The sequence below is a fragment of the Saimiri boliviensis genome, chromosome 10 (assembly GCF_048565385.1).
Source record: "Saimiri boliviensis isolate mSaiBol1 chromosome 10, mSaiBol1.pri, whole genome shotgun sequence".
Taxonomy (NCBI): domain Eukaryota; kingdom Metazoa; phylum Chordata; class Mammalia; order Primates; family Cebidae; genus Saimiri; species Saimiri boliviensis.
Window position 1 is genome coordinate 10725134 of NC_133458.1, and position 26022 is coordinate 10751155.

Consider the following 26022-nt stretch of genomic DNA (forward strand, 5'->3'; position numbering starts at 1 on the left):
CCATCGTTCCTCTGGTGGAACAGGATTTTCTCTTTCCTAAATGAACTATGCTCCCTCTCAAGCCTCTGGGTCTTCCTACATGGTGTTTTCTCTAATCAGATTATGTATCCTCATCTTGTCAACAAATGTGCTTTTCACCCTGACCTTTTAGGCAAAATTAGACATTGCATTCTCTGCTATTGAAATGTTCTGTACATGTGGGATAAAGCAAGTGAGTAATTATCTTGGTGATATTGACCCTGAAAATTTCAGTGCAAGAAAAGAAGCAGATATAAAATAGATAAGGTTAAATAAAAGCTCCATATACTTTTAAATTTTAGTTAGAAGCATCACTAAGAACCTAAGATAATGTTATCTAATTTAAAATGTGGCACGTCTTGCCTCTGTGCCCTGAAAAAGCTCCTAAACAAGGACTAACCTCATACACCAGACTGTCATCACTAAATACTATTCCCTATAAGATAAAACTAGGATCCCTGGAGAAATGATGGCTTGTATGATTGGAGATACGCAAGATGAAAGATGAGCCAGGAACATATCCCAGTAGAACAAAACAAGCAATTAGAGACTGAGGGCAGTTCAAAAACACCCAGGGCCAAAGAAGGACCAACTTTCACATCAACAAGAATAGTCTGCAATGGATTAAGGCATATTAAATATATGTAAATCCTTAAGCATATTATAATTGTTAAAAAAAGGTTTAAATTTGGAAGATGCTAGGTAAGATCTCTGCCTTTTATCCAGTTCCAAAGTTGCTTCCATGTTTTTGAGTATCTTTACAGCAGCACTCCACTACCTCATACCAATTTATTGTATTAGTCTGTTCTCATGCTGCTATGAAGAAATACCTGAGACTGGATAATTTATAAATTAAAGAGTTTTAATTGACTCACAGTTTCACATGCCTGAGGAGGGCTCAGGAAACTTACAATCATGATGGACGGCACCTCTTTACAGGGTAGCAAGAGAAAAAACCGGAGCAAAGCAAAAGTGGAAAAGCCGCTTATAAAACTATCAAATCTCATGAAAACTAACTTACTATCACAAGAACAGGTTTAGGAAAACCACCCTCATTATTCAATTATCTCCACCTGGTCCCTCCCATGACACAGGGTGGGGGTTATGGGAACTACAATTCGAGATGAGATTTGGATGGGGACACAGCCAAACCATATCAGGTGGTATCTCATTGTGGTTTTGATTTATATTTCCCTAATTATTAGTGACACTGAGCATTTTTTAACATGTTTGTTGGCCATTTGTATATCTTTTTTGTAATTATTATTATACTTTAAGCAGCCCAAATGCACATCAATGATAGACCGGATAAAGAAAATTTGGCACATATACTCCGTGGGATACCATGCAGCCATAAAAAAGGATGAGTTTTCATGTTCTTTACAGGGACATGGATGAAGCTGGAAACCATCGTTCTTAGCAAACTGACACAGAGCAGATAACCAAACACTGCATGTTCTTACTCATAAGTGGGTGTTAAACAATGAGAGCACATGGACACAGGGAGGGGAACATTACACACTGGGGCCTATTGGGGGATGGGGGCTAGGGGAGGAATAGCATTAGGAGAAATACCTAATAGAGGTGACAGGGGGATGGAAGCAGCAAACCACCATGGCATTTGTATATCTTTTTTTTTTTGGGGGAATTCTCTACTCATGCCCTTTCCTCACTTTTTGATGGGATTTTTTTCTTGCTGATTTGTTTGAATTTCTTGTAGATTCTGGAGGATTAGTCCTTTGTCAGATATGTAGTTTGCAAAGATTCTCTCCCACTGTGGGTTGTCTGTTTACTCTGCTGATTATTTCTTTTGCTGTGCAGAAGCTTATAGTTTAATTAGGTCCCATTTATTTATCTTTGTTTTTGGTGCATTTGCTTTTGGATTCTTTGTCATGAACTTTTTGCCAAAGCCAATGTTGAGAAGAACTTTTCTGATGTTATCTTCTAGAATGTTTATGGTTTGAGAACTTAGAGTTAAGTCTTTGATCAATCTTGGGTTGATTTTTTACAGAAGGTAAGCAATGAGGATCCAGCTTCATTCTTCTACATGTGGCTTGCCAATTATCTCAGCACCATTTGTTGAATAGGGTATCCTTTTTCTACTTAATGTTTTTGTTTGCTTTGTCAAAGATCAGTTGGCTTGAAATATTTCACTTTATTTCTGGATTCTCTATTCTGTTCCATTGGTCTACATGCCTGTTTTTATAAGAGTACCATCCTGTTTTGGTCACTATAGCTTTGTAGTATTGTTTGAATTCAGTTAATGTGATGCCTCCAGATTTGTTCTTTTAGTTTAGACTTGCTTTGGCTATGCAGGCTTGTTTTTGATTTCATATGAACTTTAGGATTGTTTTTTATAGTTTTATAAAGAATGATGATGGTACTTTGATGGAAATTGCAATTTGTAGACTAAATTTGACAGTATGGTCATTTTCACAATGTTGACTCTACCCATCCATAAGCATTGGAATGTGTTTCCATTTGTTTCTGTCATTAATGATTTCTTTCAGCAGTGTTTTATAGTTTACTTTGTAGAGATCTTTCACCTCCTTGGTTAGGTATAGTCCTAAGTATTTTATTATTATTATTTGCAGCTGTTGTAAAAGGGATTGAGTTATTGATTTGTTTCTCAGCTTGGTTGTTGGTGTATAGCAGTGCTACTAATTTGTGTACATTAGTTTTGTATCATGAAACTTTACTAAATTGATTTATCATATCTATGAGCTTTTCGGATGAATCTTTAGGTTTCCTAGGTATATGATCATGTCATCCATGAACAGTAAAATTTTAATTTCTTCTTTACAAATTTTGATGCCCTTTATTTCTTTTTCTTGTCTGCTTGCTCTGGCTAGGACTTCCAGTACTATGTTAAATAGAAGTGGTGGGAGTGGGCATCCTTTTCTTATTACAGGTCTCAGGAGGAATGTTTTTAAGTTTTTCCCACTCAGTATAATGTTGGCTGTGGGTTTGTCATAGATGGCTTTTATTACCTTGAGGTATGTCCCTTCTATGCCAATTTTCCTGAACGTTTTAATCACAAAAGGATGCTGGATCTTGTCAAATGCTTTCTCTGAGCTATTGAGATACTCACATGATTTTTAAATTAATTCTGTTTATGTATACATAAATACTATTTATAGTATTATTATTACATACTACGCATAGTATTTATTAAGTGTGTATGTCAAATCATTCCTGCATCCCAGGTATAAAATTCACTGGATAAGAGTGTATTATTTTTTTGATATGCTGTGGATGTTTAGTTAGCTATTATTTTGTTGAGGATTTTTGCACCTGTGTTCATCCACAATATTGGTTTGTAGTTCTCCTTTTCTGTTATGTCCTTTCCTGGTTTTGGTATTAGGGTGATACTACATTAATAGAATGATTAGGGACAATTCCCTCCTTCTCTATCTTTTGGAATATTTTCAGTAAGATTGGTACCAATTCTTCTTTGAACGTCTGATAGAATATAGCTGTGAATCCAACTGGTTCTGGACTTTTTTGTTGGCAATTTTTTAAAATACTGTTTCAATTTCACTCTTGTTTTTGGTCTGTTTAAAATCTTTATTTCTTCCTGATTTAATCTAGGAGAGTTGTATATTTCCAGGAATTTATCCATCTAGACTAGATTTTTAGTTTGTAAAGGTGTTCATAGTAGCCTTGAATGATCTGTTGTATTTCTGCAGTATTTGTTGTAGTATCTTCTGTTTCATTTCTAATTGAGCTTATTTGGATCTTCTCTTTTTTTCTTGGTTAATCTTGCTAATGGTCTATCAATTCTGTTTATCTTTTCAAAGAACCAGGTTTTTTTCATGTATCTATTGTATTTTTTTGTTTGTTTGCATTTCATTTGGTTCTGCTCGTTCTTTGTTATTTCTTTTTTTCTGCTGGGGTTGCATTTGGTTTGTACTTTTTTCTCTAGTTCCCTGAGGTGTGACCTTAGATTTTTTATTTGTGCTCTTTCAGACTTTTTGATGTAGGCATTTAACGCTGTGAACTTTCCTCTTAGCACCACTTTCGCTGTATCCCAGAAGTTTTGATAAGTTGTATCACTATTATCATTCAGCTCAATTTTAAAATTTCATCTTGATTTCATCGTTGACCCAATGATCATTCAGGAATAGGAACAGGCGATTTAATTTCCAGGTATTTGTACAGTTTTGATAGTTCCTTTTGGAGTTAATTTCCAGTTTTATTCCACTGTGATCTGAGAGAATACCTGACATATTTTGGATTTTCTTAAATTTATTGACTTGTTTTGTAACCTATCATATATGGTCTATCTTGGAGAATGTTCTATGTGTTGAAGAAAAGAATGTATATTGTGCAGTTGTTGGGTAGAATGTTCTGTAATTATTTGTTAAGTACATTTGTTCTAGAATGTACTTAATGTTCTAGAATGTTCAAGAATTGGTACCAATCTTTCTGAAAAATATTCCAAAAGATAGAGAAGGAGAGAATTCTCCCTAATAATTCTATTAATGTAGTATCACCCTAATACCAAAACCAGGAAAGGACATAACAGAAAAGGAGTATAGTTTATGTCTATTATTATTATTATTATTGAGACAGAGTTTCACTCTTCTTGGCCAGGCTGGAGTGCAGTGGCACAATCTTGACTCATTGTAACCTCCGCCTTCATGGTTCAAGTGATTCTCCTGCCTTAGCCTCCCAAGTAGCTGGGAATATCCACCTGCGCACCTGGCTAATCTTTTGTATTTTTAGTAGAGACGGGGTTTTACCATGTTGGCCAGGCTGGTCTTGAACTTCTGACCTCAGATGATCCACTCACCTCAGCCTCCCAACTGCTGGGATTACAGGTGTGAGCCACAGTACCTGGGCTATATTCATTATTTCTTTGTTAACTTTCGGTCTTGATGAACTGTCTAGTGCTGTCAGTGAAGTATTGAAGTCCCCCACTATTACTATGCTGCCATCTGTCTCATTTCTTGGGTCTAGTAATAATTCCTTTATAAATTTGGGAGCTCCAGTGTTAGGTGCATGTATGTTTAGAATTGTGGTATTTCTCTGTCAGACTAATTCTTTTATCATTTTAGTATGTTCCTTTTTGACTTTTTTTTTTTAACTGCTGTTTCTTTAAAGTCTTTTTTTTTTTTTTTCCCTGATAGAAGAATAGCTACTCCTGCTTGCTTTTGGTTTCCATGTGAGTGAAATATCTTTTTCCACCCCTTTACCTTAAGTTTATGTGAATCCTCATGTGTTAGGTGAGTCTCTTGAAGATAGTAGATATTTGGTTAATGGATTTTTATCCATTCTGCCATTCTGTATCTTTTAATTGGAGGATTTAGGCCATTTACATTCAACATTGCTAATGAGATGTGAGGTACTGTTATACTCACCAAGTTAGTTGTTGCCTTAATACATTCTGTTTTGTTTTTTTCATTGTGTGATTATTTTATAGGCCTGGTGACATTTATGCTTTAAGGAGGTTCTATGTTGGTGCATTTCAAGGGTTTCTTTCAGGATTTAGAACTCCTTTTAGCATTTCTTATAGTACTGTTTAGTTGTGGCAAATTCTCTCAGCATGTTTGTCTGAAAAAGACTTTATCACTCCTTCATTTGTGAAACTGTTTTATTGGATACAAAATCCTGGACTGACAATTATTGTGTTTCAGAAGGCTAAAATGAAACCCCAATTCCTTCTTGCTTGTAAGGTTTCTATGGATAATTCTGCTATTAACCTGATAGGTTTTCTTTTATAGGTTATCTGATGCTTTTGTTCACAGCTTTTAAGATTCCTTCCTTTGTCTTGACTTCAGATAACGTAATGACTATGTGCCTAGGTGATGATCTTTGTGGAATGAATTTCTCAGGTGTTCTTTGAGCTTCTTGTATTTGGGTATCTAGATCTCTAGTAAGGCCAGGGAAGTTATCTTCAATTATTTCCTCAAACATGCTTTCCAAACTTCTAATTTTCTCTTCTTCCTCAGGAAAACCAATTATATACTTAGGTTTACCATTTAACATAATCCCAAATTTCTTGGAGGCTTTGTTCAATTTTTAAACTTTTTTTTTTTTTCTTGTCTTTGTCTGATTGGTTTAATTTGAAAGCCTGGTCTTTGAGCTCCAAAGTGCTTTCTTTTACTTGTTCTAGTCTATTGTTGAAACTTTCCACACTGCAATTTTTTTTAAAAATTGTATTTTAGGTTCTGGGGTACATGTGCAGATCATGCAGGATTGTTGAATAGGTACATACATAACAAGGTGGTTTGCTGTCCTCATCCCCCCATCACCTGTATCTGGTATTTCTCCCTCATTATCCCTCCCCACCCTCTCCAAACCCTGCTGTCCCTCCAGTAGCCCTACAACTGACCTCAATGTGTGATGCTCACCTCCCTGTGTCCACGTGTTCTAATTGTTCAACACCCACCTATGAGTGTTGGGGTGTCTGGTTTTCTGTTCTTGTGTTAGTTTGCTGAGAATGATGGTTTCCAGATTCATTCACGTCCCCATGAAGGACATGAACTCATTGGTTTTTATGGCTGCATGGTATTCCATGTTGTATATGTGCCACATTTTCTTTATCCAGTCTATTATTGATGGACATATGGGTTGGTTCCAGGTCTTTGCTATTGTAAACAGTGCCACAATGAACATACGTGTGCATGTGTCAAGCCTGTAATCCCAGCACTTTGGGAGGCCGAGGCGGGTGGATCACGAGGTCAAGAGATCGAGACCATCCTGGTCAACATGGTGAAAACCCGTCTCTACCAAAAATACAAAAAATTAGCTGGGCATGGTGGCATGTGCCTGTAATCCCAGCTACTCAGGAGGCTGAGGCAGGAGAATTGCCTGAACCCAGGAGGTGGAGGTTGCGGTGAGCCGAGATCATGCCATTGCACTCCAGCCTGGGCAACAAGAGCAAAACTTCGTCTCAAAAAAAAAAAAAAAAAAAAAAAAAAAAAAAAAAAAAAAAAAAGAACACATGGACACAGGGAGGGGCGCACTACACACTGGGGTCCGTTTGGGGGAAATGGGGGAGGGACAGGGGGGTGGGAAGGTGGGAAGAGATAGCATGGGGAGAAATGACAGATACAGGCAAGGGGACGGAAGGCAGAAAACCACACTGCCATGTGTGTACCTATGCAACAATCTTGCATGTTCTTCACATGTACCCCAAAACCTAAAATGCAATAAAAAAAAATTAAAAAAAAAAGTCACATATCTCTGTTTCACTAGAATTGGTTCCTGGTATCTTATTTAACTCATTTTGTAAAGTCATGTTTTCCTGGATGGTGTTGATACTAGTAGATGCTCCCGGGTGTCTGGGAATTGAAAAGCTAGGTATTTTTTGTAGTCTTCACCGTCTCAGCTCATTTGTCCCCATCCTTCTTGGGAAGGCTTTCCAGATATTCAAAAGGACTTGGGTATTGTGATCTAAGCTGTAACAGCTTTAAGGCACACTGCAAGCCCAGTAATGCTGTGGTTCTTGAAGACTCATAGACATACCACCTTGATGGTCTTTGATAACATCTGAAAGAATTCTCTGAATTACTGGGTGAAAACTCTTGGTCTCTTTCTTCTTCCTCCCACACAAATGGAGGGTCTCTCTCTCTGTACTAAGCCACATAACGCTGGGGGTGGAGTGACACAAGTACCCCTTGGCTACCACAACTAAGACTGTGCTGGGTCAGATCTGAAGCTGGCACAGCACTGGGTGTTGCCCAAGGCCTGCTGTAACAACTCCCTGTCTACTGCCTGTTTTCGTTCAAGGTCCTGGGGTTCTACAGTCCGCATATGGCAAACCAGCGAGGCCTGTGTCCTTCCCTTCAGATGATGAGTTACCCCAGGTCCTAGGTGGGTCCAGAGTTGCCATCCTCCAGAAATCAGGGACTAGAGTCAAAAACCTCAGAACTCCACCTGGCGTTGTATTGTACTGTGGCTGAGCTGGCACTCAAACCACAAGATGCAGTCCTTCCCACTCTTCTCTCTCCTTTCTAAAGGCAAAAAGCATCACCTTGTGGTACCACCACCACAGGCCAGAGACAGTATTGCTAGAGTACCTCCAGTGTTCCCTTAAGGCCCACTTTTATTTTATTTTATTTTTTTTGAGACAGAGTCTTGCTCTGTCACCAGGCTGGAGTGCAGTGGCGCAGTCATGGCTCACTGTAACCTCTGCCTCCCAGATTTAAGCGATTCTTCTGCCTCAGCCTCACAGGTATCTGGGACTACAGGATATCAATTTTCCATGTGTCTAACATCTAGAACAAAATGGGTATGTACGCTGTATAGATTTTCATTTGCTAGTATCATAAGTAGAAAAATTAAGAATCTTATTCCCATATTTAGTGTGTCTATATAGTATGTGTTATCATTTATGTGTATAATGCAAATAGAAACTACTGTGTGAATAGCAAATTTTAAATTTCTAAGTTTCATTTAACAAAGAAGCCAGTCCTTGAGGAATCGCCACACTGTCTTCCACAATGGTTGAATTAATTTACATTCCCACCAACAGTGTAAAAGTGTTCCTATTTCTCCACATCCTCTCCAGCATCTGTTGTTTCCAGATTTTTTAATGATCGCCATTCTAACTGGTGTGAGATGGCATCTATTTCTAAAAATAGAAATCCCATTTGACCCAGCAATCCCATTACTGGGTATATATCTAAAGGATTATAAATCATTCTACTATAAGGACACGTGCACACGAATGTTCATTGCAGCACTGTTTACAATAGCAAAGACCTGGAACCAACCCAAATGCCCAACGATGATAGACTGGATAGGGAAAATGTGGTACATATACACCATGGAATATTATGCAGCCATCAAAAACGATGAGTTCACGTCCTTTGTAGGGACATGGATGAACCTGGAAACCAATCATTCTCAGCAAACTGGCATGAGCAGAAAATCAAACACCATATATTCTCACTCATAGGTGGGTGTTGAACAATGAGAACACATGGACACAGGGAGGGGAGCACTACACACTGGGGTCCATTGGGGGGAAATGGGGGAGGGACAGGGGGGTGGGGAGGTGGGAAGAGATAGCATGGGGAAAAATGACAGATACAGGTGAGGGGACGGAAGGCAGCAAACCACACTGCCATGTGTGTACCTATGCAACAAACTTGCATGTTCTTCACATGTACCCCAAAACCTAAAATGCAAAAAAAAAAGAAATATGAAGTAATATTTATATTTCTTGTAGTCCAGGAAATAAAACTTACAGGTGTATTAAAAAAAAAAAGAAGCCAGTGATTAACTAATGCTTTTTAAATACTGCCTTTGGATTACTATATTATGAAAATGTCTTGTGGAACTACTGAGAATTTGGTATCTGTCTCATCATGTAATCACCTATTTTTAAATTGTCACATTGTATTTGGTTGTAAATACTGCTAATTTAATGGTATATTTGAAACACTGGGCACATATGGAACATACTCTAGAGACCTGTTTCTGTCCCTGGCAATAACGGGCCCTCAAGATTAACCAGTGTAGTTATGTTGACATGAGCACATTAGAAACGTCCCTCTGCTGCCTACACCACTGACCCCATATTCTCAACCTATCTGTAATCCTCAAGTAAGTCACTTCTCAAGAACTCAATTCCTTGCATGGCTGGAGCTCTGGCCAGGGACGGATAAAGCCGGAAAATGACCAGTGAAAAAAAGCAAAAACAATTCCTTCCAGAATGTAACCAGTTTCTTAATTATGTATTTATAGCTGTTCCCTGATTCCTTACTATGTTATTCATATACAGTCTGAAATTCACACTAAAGAGCATGTCTAAATACAGCACATTTTGAAAAAAGTCTGAGCTGAATCTAATGGACATTTTTTGTGTGTGTCCTGTACACCTGTATTTGCAGCTAAGTATTATTTTTGCTTTTCAAACAATGTCATCAAACAATATGCAATTTGTTAATCAGAGAGCTTTTTTTCCACCTTTTTTCATATTTGTTTGGAAATGATCCTTTTTTTGACAAAAGAAATACTGTATCATAAACTTTCTAAAGTAAAATGGGCATATAAATCTTGCTAGACTGGGTGTGGCCAACATACAATATGTAGTCTGAAGTCCTTAGCTGTCTTACTGTCTACTATAGCTACTTTTCACAGGTGACATTGGATCTTTCTAGGTTAAATCTCACAGCAACACAGTAGGTGGTAACCTATGACATATTCTTCAGTTAAGATCTATTATATTGCATGTAAGCCTTGACCTGCTCAATAAAACTAATAAATTCCATTTTCTATATCTTTGCATTCCTCCTGCATCTTAGCAATTGTATCCTAATAATTTTGTCTCTTTCCTTTGGGCATAGAAGTGTTAATGCTATCATCCTGATTCAACCCATCAACATTTGAATATGAACTATGAGCAAGTTGTGAGCTAGTATTTCTCATTAAATGCTATAGCATTAGTAAGAATTGTTTTTTTCAAAACTTAAAACTTCACAGTCTTATAGAAGCATGTATCCAGAGGAAATAAGTCTACCACTTAAAGGAAGCCAGGCTCTTATGGGAAAATTTTTGATTATCAAATAATATCAAAATAATGTCATCTTAGAGATCACCCATCTTGACTTTCTTCTAGTAGAGAATAAGAAACCAAGTCTTAGGAGAAATAAGTGGGTTATACTAAACAATACTAACAGTTAGTGGCAAAATAATAGAAACGTGTCCTTCTAATTTTGGGTTGAGTATCGCTTTTAATTTACTACCCTGTATCTCTTTGACCCAGTGGTGCTATGCTTAGTGAAACATCAAAATTTTATTGTCTTTCCCACAGCACTGCACTCATTTTGGGTGAGGAGGGGCAATATATAGACACTATTTTAGATTTTAAAACATGGCAAAAATGTATAACCTATTCCATCAAAAGTGTCCTAAGTTGGCAATAAAATTTAATCATTCATGCATCCACAAACCATTTATTAAGTTCCTTATCTGGTCCAGTAGTGCTAGGCTCTGAGGACACAGAGATGAAAAAGACTTGTTTTCCTGTTCTCTGTGAGCTTATGGTTCAGTGGCAGTTAGAGGACATTAAACTCAAGACTAGAAATTAGAAACAAGTGCTAAGACAGAGATATATGGTGAGTCCAAATAAAAGGTCCATATAACCCAGCTTGAGAAAGCGGCAGAGCAACCCGGAGACACAGCATTTGTCTTGAACCATGACGGATGAATGGAGATGTGGCGCGTGAAGCAGAAGGTGATAAGAACAATTTTATCCTTCTTATTTCTCAGAACACACACCATGGAGACAAGAGGAATTCTGTAATGGAAATAAAGGATCTGGATGAATCAGATATGAAAAGGTCTGCAAGACTGAGCTCTAAGATGGCAGCGTAGACTGAAAGGTCTAGCACATGATCATAGGTGTGAGTGTTGAAAACTGGTGGAGATAAACGATTATATTCATATTTTAAAATCATTTCTTCCAACTCAAGAATGTCTTCAATAGGCATTTTTTGAAAAGATCTATCTAGTTGCTCAAAATATGCCTCCATTTATCTGAGTTCTAGAGTTACAGCAACGAAAAAGACATAAAATCTGTCATATCAGGCAACTTACAGTCTAGTTTCAACTGTGGAAAGCAGAAAACAAATAAATAATGAAAACGTTTATTTTACTTACTTATGTCTTCTATGATAAAAACCTTAGTAAGGCGAAAGAGAATGATTGAGGAGTGAGAGAGACCATTTCAGGCAGCTTAATAAGGGAAGCCCTAATATTTGAGCAAATTTCAGAGTGATATGAAGACCAGTGGGAAGAGTAATCTAGACTGAGCTAATGGCAAATGTGAAGGCCACGAGGCAGGAATAATCTGGCAGGTTGTTTTGACAGAATAGAATAAAGAGAGAAAAAAGTAGGAAATGATAAAAGACAAAAAGGCAGGGAACAGATGTTGTCATTTCTTGTAAGGCATATTAAAGACTTCAGATTTTATCTTACATGTCATGGAAAGCCACAGTAAAGTACTGAGATTTGATTGATTTATGCCTTATAGGTGTAATTCTGGCTCAAGTGTGGTCAATAATTAGTAGCAGGGCAAGAGTGAAAGCACAGAGATGACTTGTAAACTGCTACTTTAGCTCATGAGAGATGGTCACTTGGACTTTGGATGGTAGCAGTGGAGGTGATGGAGAAATGGAAGTTAAATATATCATTTAAAGATACAGCCAGAAAGGTCTGGTCATGTTTTGGATGAGACATATCAGGGGAAAAAAATGAAACAAGGATTATTGTGAGGATTTTGGACTGAATATTTACCCAGGCAAATGATGGAACCATTTACCAAGGTGGGAGGAATTGTGGGAAATAGAAGGAGCCAACAAGGAGACCAAGATTAGGTAGAGAAGGTGGTGGGAGTAAAAACAGAGAAAGCCACGTGATCAGTTTCAACAAAAAGAGACTCATCAACGAACTTAAGCGGTGTTTTAATGTTAAGTAAAATGAGGACTAAATTAATTACTGAATTTATCAAAAGTATGGGTAACATGATCATTTCAAGAGGCTTTCCAGGGACCAATGTGAAAGAAAGACTGATTAGATGACTCTTGAAGGCAGAGTAGGAAGAAAAAAAAAGATTTTTCTTTCAAGCCGTTTCTTTCATCAAAAGGTAAAGTGATGGGGATACATTTTGTTTATTTTTAAAACGGCAATCATTACAATGTATTTGTATGCTGATAAGAATGATCCAATAAAGATGGACGTGCCAGTAATATTTATCAACTATGGCTTTACAGAGAAATATGCCTATGGTTCATTGAATTTACTGCCTCAGTTATGTTATATATTCTGATTATCATGAGATGAATTATATTTTATTGAATTCTTTTTTTTAATAGTTTATTTTTTTATTTTTTTATTTTTAAAAAGGTTCTCACTATGTTGCCTAAGCTGGTTTTGAACTCTTTCCACCTCAGCCACCCAAAATGCTGGGATTACAGGCATGAAGCACAATGCTGGCCAATTCTTTTGTGGAGATGTAGTCTCATTTATTTTTCCTTTTGAGACAGGGTCTCGCTCCTCTCTTTCACCCAAGCTGGAGTGCTGTGGTTTGATTATAGCTCACTGCAGCATAAACCTCCTGGGCTCAAGTGATCCTTCCACTTCAGCCTCCAAAGTAGCTGAGACCACAGGAGTGTACCACTAATCTGGCTTTTTCTTTTTTTTGGTAGAGTTGGATGTCTCCCTATATTGCCTAGGCTGGTAGGCTGGTCTTGAATTCCTAGCTTTAAGCAATCCTTGTGTCTTGGCCTCCCAAAGTACTAAGATTAGAGGTATAAGCCACCACACATGGCTTGAATTCTTAATTTTAGAAACTTGAGTTATTCAAGTTTGGTTTATACTTATAGTATTTAAAGTATTCTGTGAGCCGAGATTGCACCATTGTACTCCAGCCTAGCAACAGAGTGAGAAAAAAAGAAAATAATTAATGTAATATTTTACATTAAGAAAATGCACTAGAAATAATGGAGAATAATTTCAACAAAATTGGCTACATAGAAATAAATTGTAATTCCCCATATGTGTGTCAAAAAATAAATTAGGAATAAAAGATCTTTAACATAATAGAAGGTTCAAAGAATTAGTCACAAAATGTTAGAATCTTTTTTTTCATCAGAACGAGGAATTCTTGTAGTCACTGTTCCTATTCAACATTATCTTGGGGTCTTAGTCATAAGAATAAGATAAATAAAACATAATAATAATCATCATCATCCTAAGAATTGAAGACAGGGAGCCGATACATTTTCAAATCTATTAGGAAAGTCTGCAGCATGATAAATATTATTCAATGTAAGAACAATATACAAAAATCAATTATATTTCCAATAACAAATAATGAGAAAATACAAGATTTTAAGAATATAACATGATATAATAAAATAAAATCTCACAAAATATATGCAAGATCTTTATGAGGAAAAATTTAAAACTGTAATGAATAATATGAAAGAAGAATCACATGAAAAAATATTCCATATTCAAGGACTGGAAGAATCAATAACATAGTCTATAAATTAATTCCATTTTCAATAATAATCCCAATAATTTGTATGTGTACATAAATGTAATTGAACAACTGGTTTAACAATTTGTATTCAAGAGCCAAGATCTAAGAATAGCCAAGAAATTGTTGAAAAAGAACACTGCAGAGAGAATTGGCCTATCAAGAATCATTATTAAAGTAGGCCTGGTACAGGCACAGCCAATTAGAATAATGCAAAAAATTCTTAAAACCTTAAAGCAAAGTCTATGTATACATATAAACTTGATATAAATTAAACCTGGTTTTAGATATTTATGGGAAATTTAAAATTCTTTATTCATGTTGAAAAAATAAAATTTGACCCCTGTCTTTAACCCTACATAAAAATCATTTCCAAATGGATTCAAGGCCTAATGAAATATAAACCTTCAAAGTCCATAGAGGAAAGCATAAAATAACATTTTATTTATTTATTTATTTAGGAGCTAGAGTTTCGCTCTTGTTGCCCAGGCTAGAGTTCTGTTATGCAATCTCAGTTCACTGCAACTTCCACCTAGGTTCCAGCGATTCTTCTGTCTCAGACTCCTGAGTAGCTGGAATTATAGGAACCCACCATAATGCCTGGCTAATTTTTTGTATTTTTAGTAGAGACAGGTTTCATCATGCTGGCCAGGCTGGTTTCGAACTCCTGACCTCAGGTGATCCACCCGCCTCAGCCTTCCAAAGTACTGGGATTATAGGCATGAGCCACTGCACCTGGCTTTTTCTATTATTTCTTAAAGAAAGTGTAAGATAAGCACTCTAATGGGAGAAATGGGTGCATATGGTCTTGTTAAAATTAAACTCTCTTCATCAAGATGCCATAAAGAATGTGAAAATTTAAGCCACAGAGTAGAAGAGATAATTGTAAGATATATGTCTAACAAATATTAGTGTCCAGATGCATAAAGAACTTCTACAAGTAGTTAACAGAAAGGGAAATAACCCAAAGGAAAAATGGGCAAGAAACATAGACCAGCAATTCACAAACGGGTAAACCACATGGTCAATCAACTCAGGGAAACTCACATCTTCACTGTAACCAGGGAAATACAAAGAAAAACGACAATGAGATTTTATTTTATGTTTGTCAATTTGGCAACTACTTAAAAATCTGGCTGTATCCAGAGCTCTTGAAGGTATAAACACTTATACCCTGATTCTTGCAGCTACTTTGGAAAATAATTTGGAATAACAAGTAAATATGAAGATGAGAAAATCCCATAATAATTTCTAATAATATATCCTAAAGGAATTTTTGAACTCTTGAATTCTTGAAAATATTGTAAATATTGTTTTCTATAGTAAATAAAAACCGGCCGACAAGAGTGGAAAATAAATTGGGCTATGGTTATACAATTATTATAAAATACTTGAAAATAAAACAATTAGAAGTATATTTATCAAACATGAGTGAATTTCAAGATCAGAACATTGAGTAGAAAATGCAAGTAAGTGGACATTTATGGCATGATGTTACTTTTGTAAAGCTTAAGAACACAAATACCAATAAAATATTTCAAGAATTGAGAAAAGAGGGTAGAAATAGAAAATTATATAAGCTTTAATTTTATATTTGAAATTATATTTCTTAATTTGGGTATTGGAAACACATGAAATATTTCATATGAAAACAGATGTATCTTATTTCGGGTAAACTTTATATAAACATTCAGACTCATAAAAGAAACTAGCAAATATTGGTCGTTTCATAAGAGCTATGTGTACTTTGCTGAATAAATTAGAAAAGAAGAAATTTCTCAGTTGCAACATCTAGCTATTTAGAGTATTAACTGCTACAAAATTGTTTATAAAACATTCAGGCAGAAACACTCAACGTAATATTAGATCAAAATATGGTGTTTTTTAGTCATTTGTAAGAGCATTCATTTGAAAGTTTTATCAGTCTTCCCGGTTGATAAGTTGAAGACCATACAATTATAGATTATTGTTTTGTTTAAAAGTTCAATAATTATGATCTCTCTGACATAACTTAAATTATTAGGAATTGGCTGTCATTGCCTTTTTTCTCCCCTACTATGCACTATATGAGGAATACCTCGTGCCTTTTTTGTAAGCCTAGACTCCTATAGGAAAGCCATCTCACCACAGCAGGCTATGGTAGTCTGAAGCATTCCACAATGCTAGCTATGTATGCAGTTCAGGTAGCATAAGCAGCTTTAATCATGTGTAGAGAAATAAGGTATGTAAAGCAGATGGAACTCTGTAGGGAACACTGAGGAAATGAGCTCAAAGTGCAGATGATGGTCTGCAGGCGGTGGAAAATGTTGATTATTTTTTAACTCACAATTGCAGTCCAAAGATGGATGACAAATGAAGCCCTGTGAACAAGCATAAATCATGATAGGCCATTCTCACCCACTTGAAGAACGATTTGGAGCTTATATGTGTCTTTTTTTTCTAGGAAAACACTGGCCGTGTTCTAGGAAGAAGAGTATCTGTTAATGTTTTTGTTTCATTGTAGAGATGTTAAAACTCTTTTACGATACAGCTGGAGTTATTGAGTATATTTATATCAACACTGAGACAAGCTAATCTTCCCTTTCCTTTTTCACTCACACTGGGTAGAGATGTGGTTTGTGGGTATTTGTGAATCAAGAATTTATCTGTGTGACAATAAGGAGTCTTCTATCCTGTGTAGCAAGGAGATGTTACTTTTTGATTCTTGTTGCTTATAACAGTAACTAGATTTTGATCCCGATTTCAAACGTGGAGACTAAGTAAATGTCATCCTGGATTCATGACTGACCATTCCCGAGGAACTTTAAAGAGAACTCTCCCTGTTATTTAAGGATACTTTAAAACCTATTGCTTGCTCCTCATTTAAAAAAAAAAATCACTCCAAATATCTGGTATACCACACTGACCTTCTAGCTGTGGTTCAATTATGCTAAATAGACCGGGTGCGATGGCTCATGCCTGTAATCCCAGCACTCTGGGAGGCTGAGGTGGGCAGATCACTTGAGCTTGGGAGTTTGAGACCAGGCTGGGGAACGTGGCAAAACCTCCTCTCCACCCAAAATACAAAAAATTAGCAGGGCATACCTGTGGTCCTAGCTACTTGGGAGGCTGAGGTTGGAGAACTACTTGAGCCCAGGAGATGGAGGCTGCAGTGAACTGAGATTGCATCACTGCACTCTAGCCTGGGATACAGAGCAAGACTCTATCTCAAAAACAGACATGCCTCTTTACTCTGACTAGAAGATGCTTCCCCTAAAGGCCCCCGGGGCACCTCTATTTGGTCTCTATTCAGAGGGCATATCCTCACTGAGGCCCACCCGACTGTCCCGTTTAAATGTATAACCCACTCTACTTTTACCTCTGAAGGCATTAAAATACCACCCCAGGCTGACGCAGTGGTTCATGCCTATAATCTCAGCACTTTGGGAGCCCAAGGTGGGCGGGTCACCTGAGGCTGGGAGTTCGAGACCAGCCTGACTAAATGGAGAAACCCTGTCTCTACTGAAAATACAAAATTAGCTGGGCATGGTGGTGTGCGCCTGTGGTCCCAACTACCTGGGAGGCTGAGACAGGAGAATTGCTTGAGCCTGGGAGGCGGTGCTTGCGATGAGCTGAGATTGTGTCCTTGCACTCCAACCTGGGTAACAAGAGTGAAACTTGCCTCAAAAAAAAAAAAAAAAAAAAAAAAAAAAAAAAAGAAAGAAGGAAAGAAAAAAGAAAATACCACCCCAAAATATGCCACTTTGGAGTGCTGATTGCTTCAAACCGCGTGCACCTGGAGAACAGCAGATGCAGAGAGGAGGTTTTTCTGAGTTCCCTTTACCTGCCTTGGGAAGGATCCTTCAAAAGGAACTCAATTGTCAAGAAACGCCTCTCCCAGTAATTTCACCAACCAGAGAAGAAAACAGATTACAAGAGACAGACAGAAAGAAAGAAAAAGTCACTTGAAAATTACAACACCCTTAAACTTTACTCATAAGATTTAAGTAGAAAAAGTTGACGGGTCTATATAATTTTACAGTATTGCCTAGGATTTTATACGCAAAAATCAATTGTTAAAATTATAATACGCTTTAGTTGTAAATCCATGTTTATATTATAATTGCATAGCTTCAATTTCAACATATATAATGTAAATTTAAAGTTTTCATAAAGGCAAATGTAGTAAATTTAAACAATGACTAATATAGCTTTAAAATATGCTCTGAGGGGAAAAAAACACTGATTTTCTACTCTCTCACACCAGCACCAGCACCACAACCACAAAAACCAAGAGAGGAGCCTGGAGGTGGACCCTGAACTCAGACTATCCCCTATGCTGTGGGCCATTTGTCTTTCCCCAAATTTATTTACTCTCCCCTAAATTTGGACTATATCCACTCTACTTTCTTCCGTGGGAAGAGGGTATATAAGCTTCGAAATCTCACTGGGCTTTTGGGTATTCAGATTGCTTTCCCGTGATGTCCTCCTGCAGATAATAAATCTGTGTCAAGCACTTTGGAGGCCGAGGCAGGTGGATCACCTGAGGTCAGGAGTTCAAGACCAGACTGACCAACATGATGAAATCCCGTCTTTAAAAAAAAAAAAAAAAAAAAAAAAATCTGTGTATCTTTCTCCTGTTCATCTGTCTCCCTTCAGGTTATTTCATAGATTCAATCATCAAACCCTCAGAAGATAAAAGAGGTCTTCCCTCCTCGACATCATCTCTATTTGTTCCTATAGCTCACATCACCTTCTAACATAGTAAACAATTTCCTCCTTTGTGATGTTTATTTTTTATTATGTCTCCCATACTACTTTCCTAAAGGATAATAAACTCTATTATGTCAGAGAAATTTTTTTTTAAACTTTTGTAGATTTTATATACTGATAAATCTCTGCCACTTAGAATAGTGCCCATTAGTCTACAGAAGTTCAATAAATACTGTGCCAATAATATTCCTTAACCCTTTCTTCATTTTGTTTCCAACAGATCTCTCTCATTGTCATCATTGATGATTCCTATAAAACACCCACTTGAAATGTGTGGCCATGTATGTGGCCAGGTGTGGTGGCTGACACCTATAATCCCAGCACTTTGGGAGGCTGAGGCAGGAGGATTGCTTGAACCCAGGAGCTTGAGACCAGTCTGGGCAACACAGTGAGACTTTGTCTCTCCAAAAGGTAAAATAAAATATAATAAAATAAAACAAAATAATAAAATGTAGTTTATGGGATTATAGAGCCTACCAGATAGCTCTATAATCATAAGTTTAAAAAAATACTTAGAAAGTTTTTAAAGGTAAAACAATAAAAGTAATATTTGAAATTACAGACCCCTGTAGAATTTGACCTTTACTTACAATATTCATAAGATACTAAACTGCAAAGACTTTTAACAGAGCAACATAAAAGTATGTGTAATGTGCAAGGTACTGCTTAAAGCCATCATGGTTTTTCTTTTCTGAGATGAACAATAAGATAATTATTCCCTATGCTAAGTGTATACACTCTCTCCTTATAGGACAAGGAGAGTCATGAGCATAAGAGCTTCCATTTATTGCACAACTTGCTTCATTCCAAGCACTGATCTAGGCCTTGGGCACATGAAGATGAATAACACACATTTTATGCCACCAAAGCTACTGTGAAGAAGATACACAAAATAAGTAACTACGGTACAACCTAAAAACATAAACGTTCATTTTCAGGCACCTGCTAGAGTCATCTAAATAATGAGAGGCAGCATATAAATAATAAATACATTTATAACCTACATCAAATTATTTAATGTATACAGTATTAAAAAAATTCTTTAGTATTTAATTTTGTAAATATATTTTTTATTGTTGGGAAATTTTATTTTCAGTTAGCAGTTAGTTTAAACTTCAGTTGTACCAGGCTATCCTGAGAGATTATGCTCTTTCTGACATTGCTACCTGAAAGCTTTGATGCAGCAGAAAATATACAATTGAAAATGACGGTTGGATTCCCTATTAACAAGCTAAAATCGCCTAAGAGGGCCCTCCCTTTCATGTTGACCCTAGTTCACATCACTGTTTGTCCTTTCAAACACGGGAAGATTAAACATGTCCAAGCAGTTTACATCCTTATAGGCACTGTGGGCTGCATTATATGTGACTTTCCCTTGGAGGGGTTGTGGCCCTTTCCCATTGCTTCCAACCCAGGCAGGAGGCTTAATTAAAGACTCTTTGATAAGACAGATGAAAGAAATTTCATTTATATTAGAAATTTACATTTACATTAAAAACGAGAGAGAGAGAGAGAGAGAGAGAGAGAGAGAGAGAGAGAGAGAGAAAGGAGGAAGGACAGAGAGAAAGAGAAGGGAAGGAAGTGCTGGGGTTCACGAAACAATACCCCACAGTGTGGTGCTTTGGCATGCTGAGTGCTTTGAACTAAAGGAGAAGCAAAGTCTCTCTGATCTTCCATACCCTGTTTATTGCCCTCTTTCTGTCCTGAAAGTACAGGGAGGGGCTTTCTCTGAACTTCCCTTGGAAGAAAATTCCCAAATAATCAACCCCTGGAAATATTTAATTTTCTCCACTGACTCAGTCTGTAGTCACCGCAGCAGCTTCCATGGTGAGGAGCCTTAGCAACAGTCGACAGATCCCTTTCCTTTGTGAGGGTAATTAGCTAGAAATAACTTTTTAGAGAAAGAAAACCTTGAAGATAGCAGAGCTCACATATTCAAAGGGACTAAAATTGGTGTTCTCAATTTTAATTACAACAAACGTACAAATGTATTTGGTGATTTTACTCATTAAAAAGAAATTCTCAGTGAGGCTTATGGAACGATTAAAGCACTTCGAAATCCAGCAAATTCTGCCCCCGTGCAGGAACACTGCCACACTGCTTTGGTTTAGTCCCTCAGGTCTCACTTTCAAAGCACTTTGTCGGAAAACACCAATCACTTCCCACCACCACAACGCCAGGCCAGGTGCAGATCAGCTGTGCATTTCCTTGGCTTCTCTAACAATCTATGTTGATGTCTGTGTTTGCATTGATCACAGTGTCTTTGTAACACATTTATTGTAGCCACTACTCTGTTAAGGTATCTATGGGTGCATTTTCGTTGTTTAATCCTTATTCCCTTATAGATTACCTGGTATTGGTACTCTAGTGCTCAATAAATACTTTCTGAGTTAATGAAATAAAATTAAGAATAAAAGAAGTAAAGGTGTCCCCCTCAGCCATCTGGTCACCTGAAACCCAAATAGACATAGACAGTGAAGCATTGTGCCAAGGAAAACCAAGTCCACACGGGGCGTGGTTTCAAGGGCAGAAATTTCCCAGTGACATGCCCAACAGGCCTTCATCCGCATCCCCATCTGGGAACTTAGAGTTCTTGTCTAACTTTCCCATGGGCGGGCTGGGTAGAAAGCCCACATGAGCTTCCTTTGTTTTAGAAAGCGGACCAAAAGCTCCCAGGGAGGAGGCTTTGATTGAGGACCAGGCAAGCAATCCAGTATCACAGTCACTCGAAGATCAATCACTCCGGAGGAAGTTTAGAAAAGCTCCTCTCACTGGACAAGAATCTGAATGGGGTGGCAGTAACTCCAGGGTTAAAATCCCCCCTAAATCCCTCACCTCTACAGATTTCCCTCTCTGGGATCCCATCCCACACAGCGTTGGAGCTCTCTCTACCTCTCTCTCTCTCTGCCTAATACATCGCTCTCTGCAAAACTCTTTGGGTGCGATATTTACTTAACCAGTAAGCTCACCACACCGCCAGGGCCTCTCTCCCATTCCTGGGGCAGGGAGCCCGAGAACCCGGGACACCCGGTTACAATAGTTAAATGCTTAAACAGGATATATCCTCATTTTTGCCAGATTCTAAGCTAGCAAATCTCTGACTTAGGAATTTAAAAGATTCAGGGGTTCTTTCAAGGGGAAACGTTTAAGAAAATAAATCAGTTCTTCAGCACTTCGCAGGAAGGCAGTAAAGTGACTATTAAAATTGTCTTATTTGTCATTGCTGTTTCAGTATGTTGGCAACACTAAGGTTATTCATTTATGGTAAGTGATGATTATTCCCAAAGCCTAAGGCATTACCACCCTTACTTGGGTAAATGAGAAAATAAACCTTCTGAGTTTCTATGATTATTATTGTGAAATAAAGTAATTTTTGAACTGTGCTACAACAAATCATCCAAGACTTGGAAATGGGCATCAGATAAACTGTATGAACAGCTTAGTGAACAGTGAACAGCTTGTTTCTTTGGCCTAGGGGTTACCTAAACCTTTGTTAGACTTGCTACTCGCTATAATGGGAGCAACAATCACAGGAGGCTCACAGTTATTTACATTAGAAAGAAGAGAGACAGAGAGTCAGAGAGAAAGAGAGAGAGAGAGACAGAGAGAGAGAAAAAAATAGATACAAAGAGAGAAAAGAGGAACAGAGAGAAAGAGAAATAAAAGAAGTCCTGGGGGCCACAAAACAATACCCCAAAATATGGTGCTTTGATATCCTGAGTGCCTTGAACTGTAGGAGAACCGAGTTCTCTCTGATCTTCTGTTCCCTGTTTCTTGCCCCTCTTTTTCCCCTAAAAATAGAGGGAGAAGCTTTCTCTAAACTTTCCTTTTCTGACTAAGGGCAGATCCTCTGAAACAAACACAATTGTCATGAATTGTCTCTCTGGGAATCTGATCAACTAGGGAAGAGGAATTTCTATCACAAGAGAGATGGACACCATGCCCATACTGTGACTTAGTCAGGCACTTACCTGTTCTTCTGAGGGCTGCTGGAAGACAACTTTTATTACCAAGACAACCTTTGTTGGACGTGCATTTCCTTTCCTTATCTCCCATAATTTGTGTCACTACTATCCCTAGAAGCCTCAGGCGCCGATTCCTTTCTGCAATGCAGGATGTTACATAAGATTCAGTCATCAAACACATTTTGAGTCCCATATTTTATGGGACTCCAAGCATATGTATGTAATTAAAGTGTCTAATGTCAGTTGATTTCATAAGCTCAGTTATCAAAAATTCAGAGGGTAGAAAGTTTTTTCATCCCTATAGAAGGAAGAAAAAAAAAGAAATGGACAATGATCAAAATAACTAATGCTAAGTTACCTAATGTGGTCTAGAGGCAGTAGGGCATAGTAGGAAACAATGCACTTGAGGTCAGATGGGAGATTAAACCTTTTGCTGATTTGCACTATGCACTTGGAAAAATTACTTGAAATATCAATGCCTTAGTTTCCCGAAGTAAAAATGGAGTATCAGACAAAATGTGCTAAGTCATTTTCATCTCTGAAACCTGAAAATGTCATTCACTTACTGCTCTTTGTTTCAGAAGCATTTATTGAAGACTATTATAGGAATAATATGTCTGTTGCGACCTATGTGTAGTGAGAGATTTGGAGCCCAAAGAACATGTTTTGAAGGCCTCAGAATGAGTCACACCTGAGGGTGGTTTTCAGAGTTTGCCTGTCTTGCTCTCTGCAACATAATGCAGGTGCATGCCAAGTGCACCAAGAATGACCCACTTGTGTAAATTTCAGAAGTGCCAGAGTTGCTGGATTGGTTGGATCCATTATTTACTATCTGAGAGTACTGCCAGAGAACTATATTCTCCCTTCTAAAACTAGAGTTTCCACAGAGGTGAATGAATTGTGTTTCCTATTCAAAATGAATAGCAGAGAAACAAAGTGGGTGGGGCAGAGAAGCTCCTGATGTGGGGCCAGAGATTAGCTGACAACATCCTGTTTTATCCTAGAGGAACAAACAGCAGATAGCTGTTTGTTCCTTTAGGATAAAAGGTCATGTCATAAATATAATAAAAACCAACCGGAAGGTACACCCACTGGCTAAACATCGGACAATGTGATCATGAATAAGAGTAATAATTGCAATGAATTGAAGTACATAATGCCAAACAAACAGACATCAGGTATTACTGATTTCCTTTAGAGAATACCAGAAAACAAATTTATTTTGAAATCTTATAAATTAAAGAAAAAAAAATTAAACATTTACCCTATCATTCCTATAAAAACTCAGGATAATCAACTAGTTCAAGAGGGAGCATTTTTTTTTTTTTTTAAGGATAAGTATCCTAAGTGTTTAAAGGATCTCATGATTTTTCAACTGCTAGTAATTACACTAATGGTCATCCGTGGCTGCTAACACCAAAAAAGAAAGACGAATAGGCGTTTTGGACCTCTTGATGGAAGGATACTGTACCAATTATAAAATGTTCTTAACAAACAAATGCAACATAAATCTCATCAAATCTCTAGACCATACCACTGGGAAGATATCAGTTAACAAGACTGTAGGAAACACCACAGGCAGAAGACTTACTTTCTTTTATAAATAAACTGTTAAAATAGGGGGAAGAGAAACAGAGAAAGACAGAGAAACAGAAAAAGATGGAATCTACAAATTAAGAGACTTAAGAAGTGGATCAACTAATCAATATATAGGCTATAGTTAAAGCCAATTGTGCATTAAACAGTTACAAGACAATTAAGGAAATGTGAACACTGGATATTTGAAGACATTAAGGAATTTTTGTTTCTAGATATGTTACTGTGATTGTGTAATTTTTTTTAAAGAGTCATTGTCTTTAAGAGATATATACTAAAATATACTGATGTCTGGAATTTGCTTCAGAATAATTCTATAGGAGGCAGGAGGCAGAGGTACAAATAAAACAATACTGGCTCTGAGTGGAAACTTGCTGAGGCTGAGTAATGGGGACACAGGGCCTTAAAGCGCTCTGTCCATTTTGGATATGTTTGGAGGCTGATCACTCAGCATAGAAAAAATCCACATTTCTAATAATATTCAAGGAATTAATACAATTCATACTTAACACCGGAAATTTAAATCTATTTTCTACCTCTAAATAAGAGAATGACTACCCCATGTTATCACCATGACCTATATCACACTCCTCAAATTTTTAGAAAATAGGAACTGATTACAGTAATCAATGTGCAATGATTAAATGTAGTTTAGTGGAAGCGAATATTTATTTTTGGGACATAGTAGTAGCAGGGGGAGGGAAGAAATGGAAAGAAAAGGGAAGGGAAGGGAAGGGAAGGGAAAGGGAGGAGGGAAAGGGAAAGAGAAAAACAAAATGAAACACAGTATCCTGCAGAATGTCCTCTTGGCCAGAAAAGGTGGAGCAAAGGCAGACAACCAACAAAAGAGAGGGAACAACACTTGGCACAAATCAGGAAACAATCGCTGGCTCACCTCCTCCTGGCCCAGTCCTCCAGCTAAGAAGGCTTTTCACAGATTTAAATGGATGGGAAATCAAAGGAAGAATAATATTGCACAACACATGAAAACTATATAAAATGTACATGTCAGTGTCCATAAATAAAGTTTTATTGGAACTTGGCCATGCTGATTTGTTTACAGTTTATCTCTGGCTGCCATTCACTACAAAGGTAGAGTTAAAGAGTTGTGACAGAGACCATGTGGCTCACAAAGCTTAATGGTACTCGTATTATTTATTGTCTGGCTCTTCGCAGGACATTTGCTGAACCCCTCGACAAAAGTAACAAGCAAAAAAGCAAAAAGAGGAAGAAAAATACTTTTTGCTCTGCAGAACTCTTAAGCCTCTGAGAATGAAACTGAGATATGACAGTCGGTTCCAAAGGAGTGATCAAGTTATGAGACAGATCAGTGGAGGATGAAAGAGGAGGATTTAACACGCCCATGAGCAGGGTCTGTTCCAATTTCCTGCATGAGGAAAGCATGGTATTCTAAGTATAAAAGCTCTTGACAACCATTTATAATTTCTCCTACAGGTATATTTACATTCTGAAATTTAGTTATTTCATCAGTTATTATGAATAAGGTTGTTTTCAAATATTAAAACCTCAAGAAACACTTAATGGTATTATCTAATTGAATTCAAGTGAATCCTAATATATTGCATGAATAATATCATTCCGAAATCATGTCCACCTGGAACCCATGAATGTGACCTTATTTGGAAACAGGGTCTTTGTGGATGTAATGAAGTTCAGATGATATCACAGAAT

The 26022-nt window shown here is 37.3% G+C and overlaps 1 protein-coding gene across 2 annotated transcripts in view; it reads right to left on the reverse strand.

The window, feature by feature from the left end:
• The window catches only part of CNTNAP2 (contactin associated protein 2), a 2246749-nt gene that overhangs the window by 776109 nt on the left and 1444618 nt on the right, over window positions 1-26022 (reverse strand). The gene's annotated exons all lie outside the window — the stretch shown is intronic.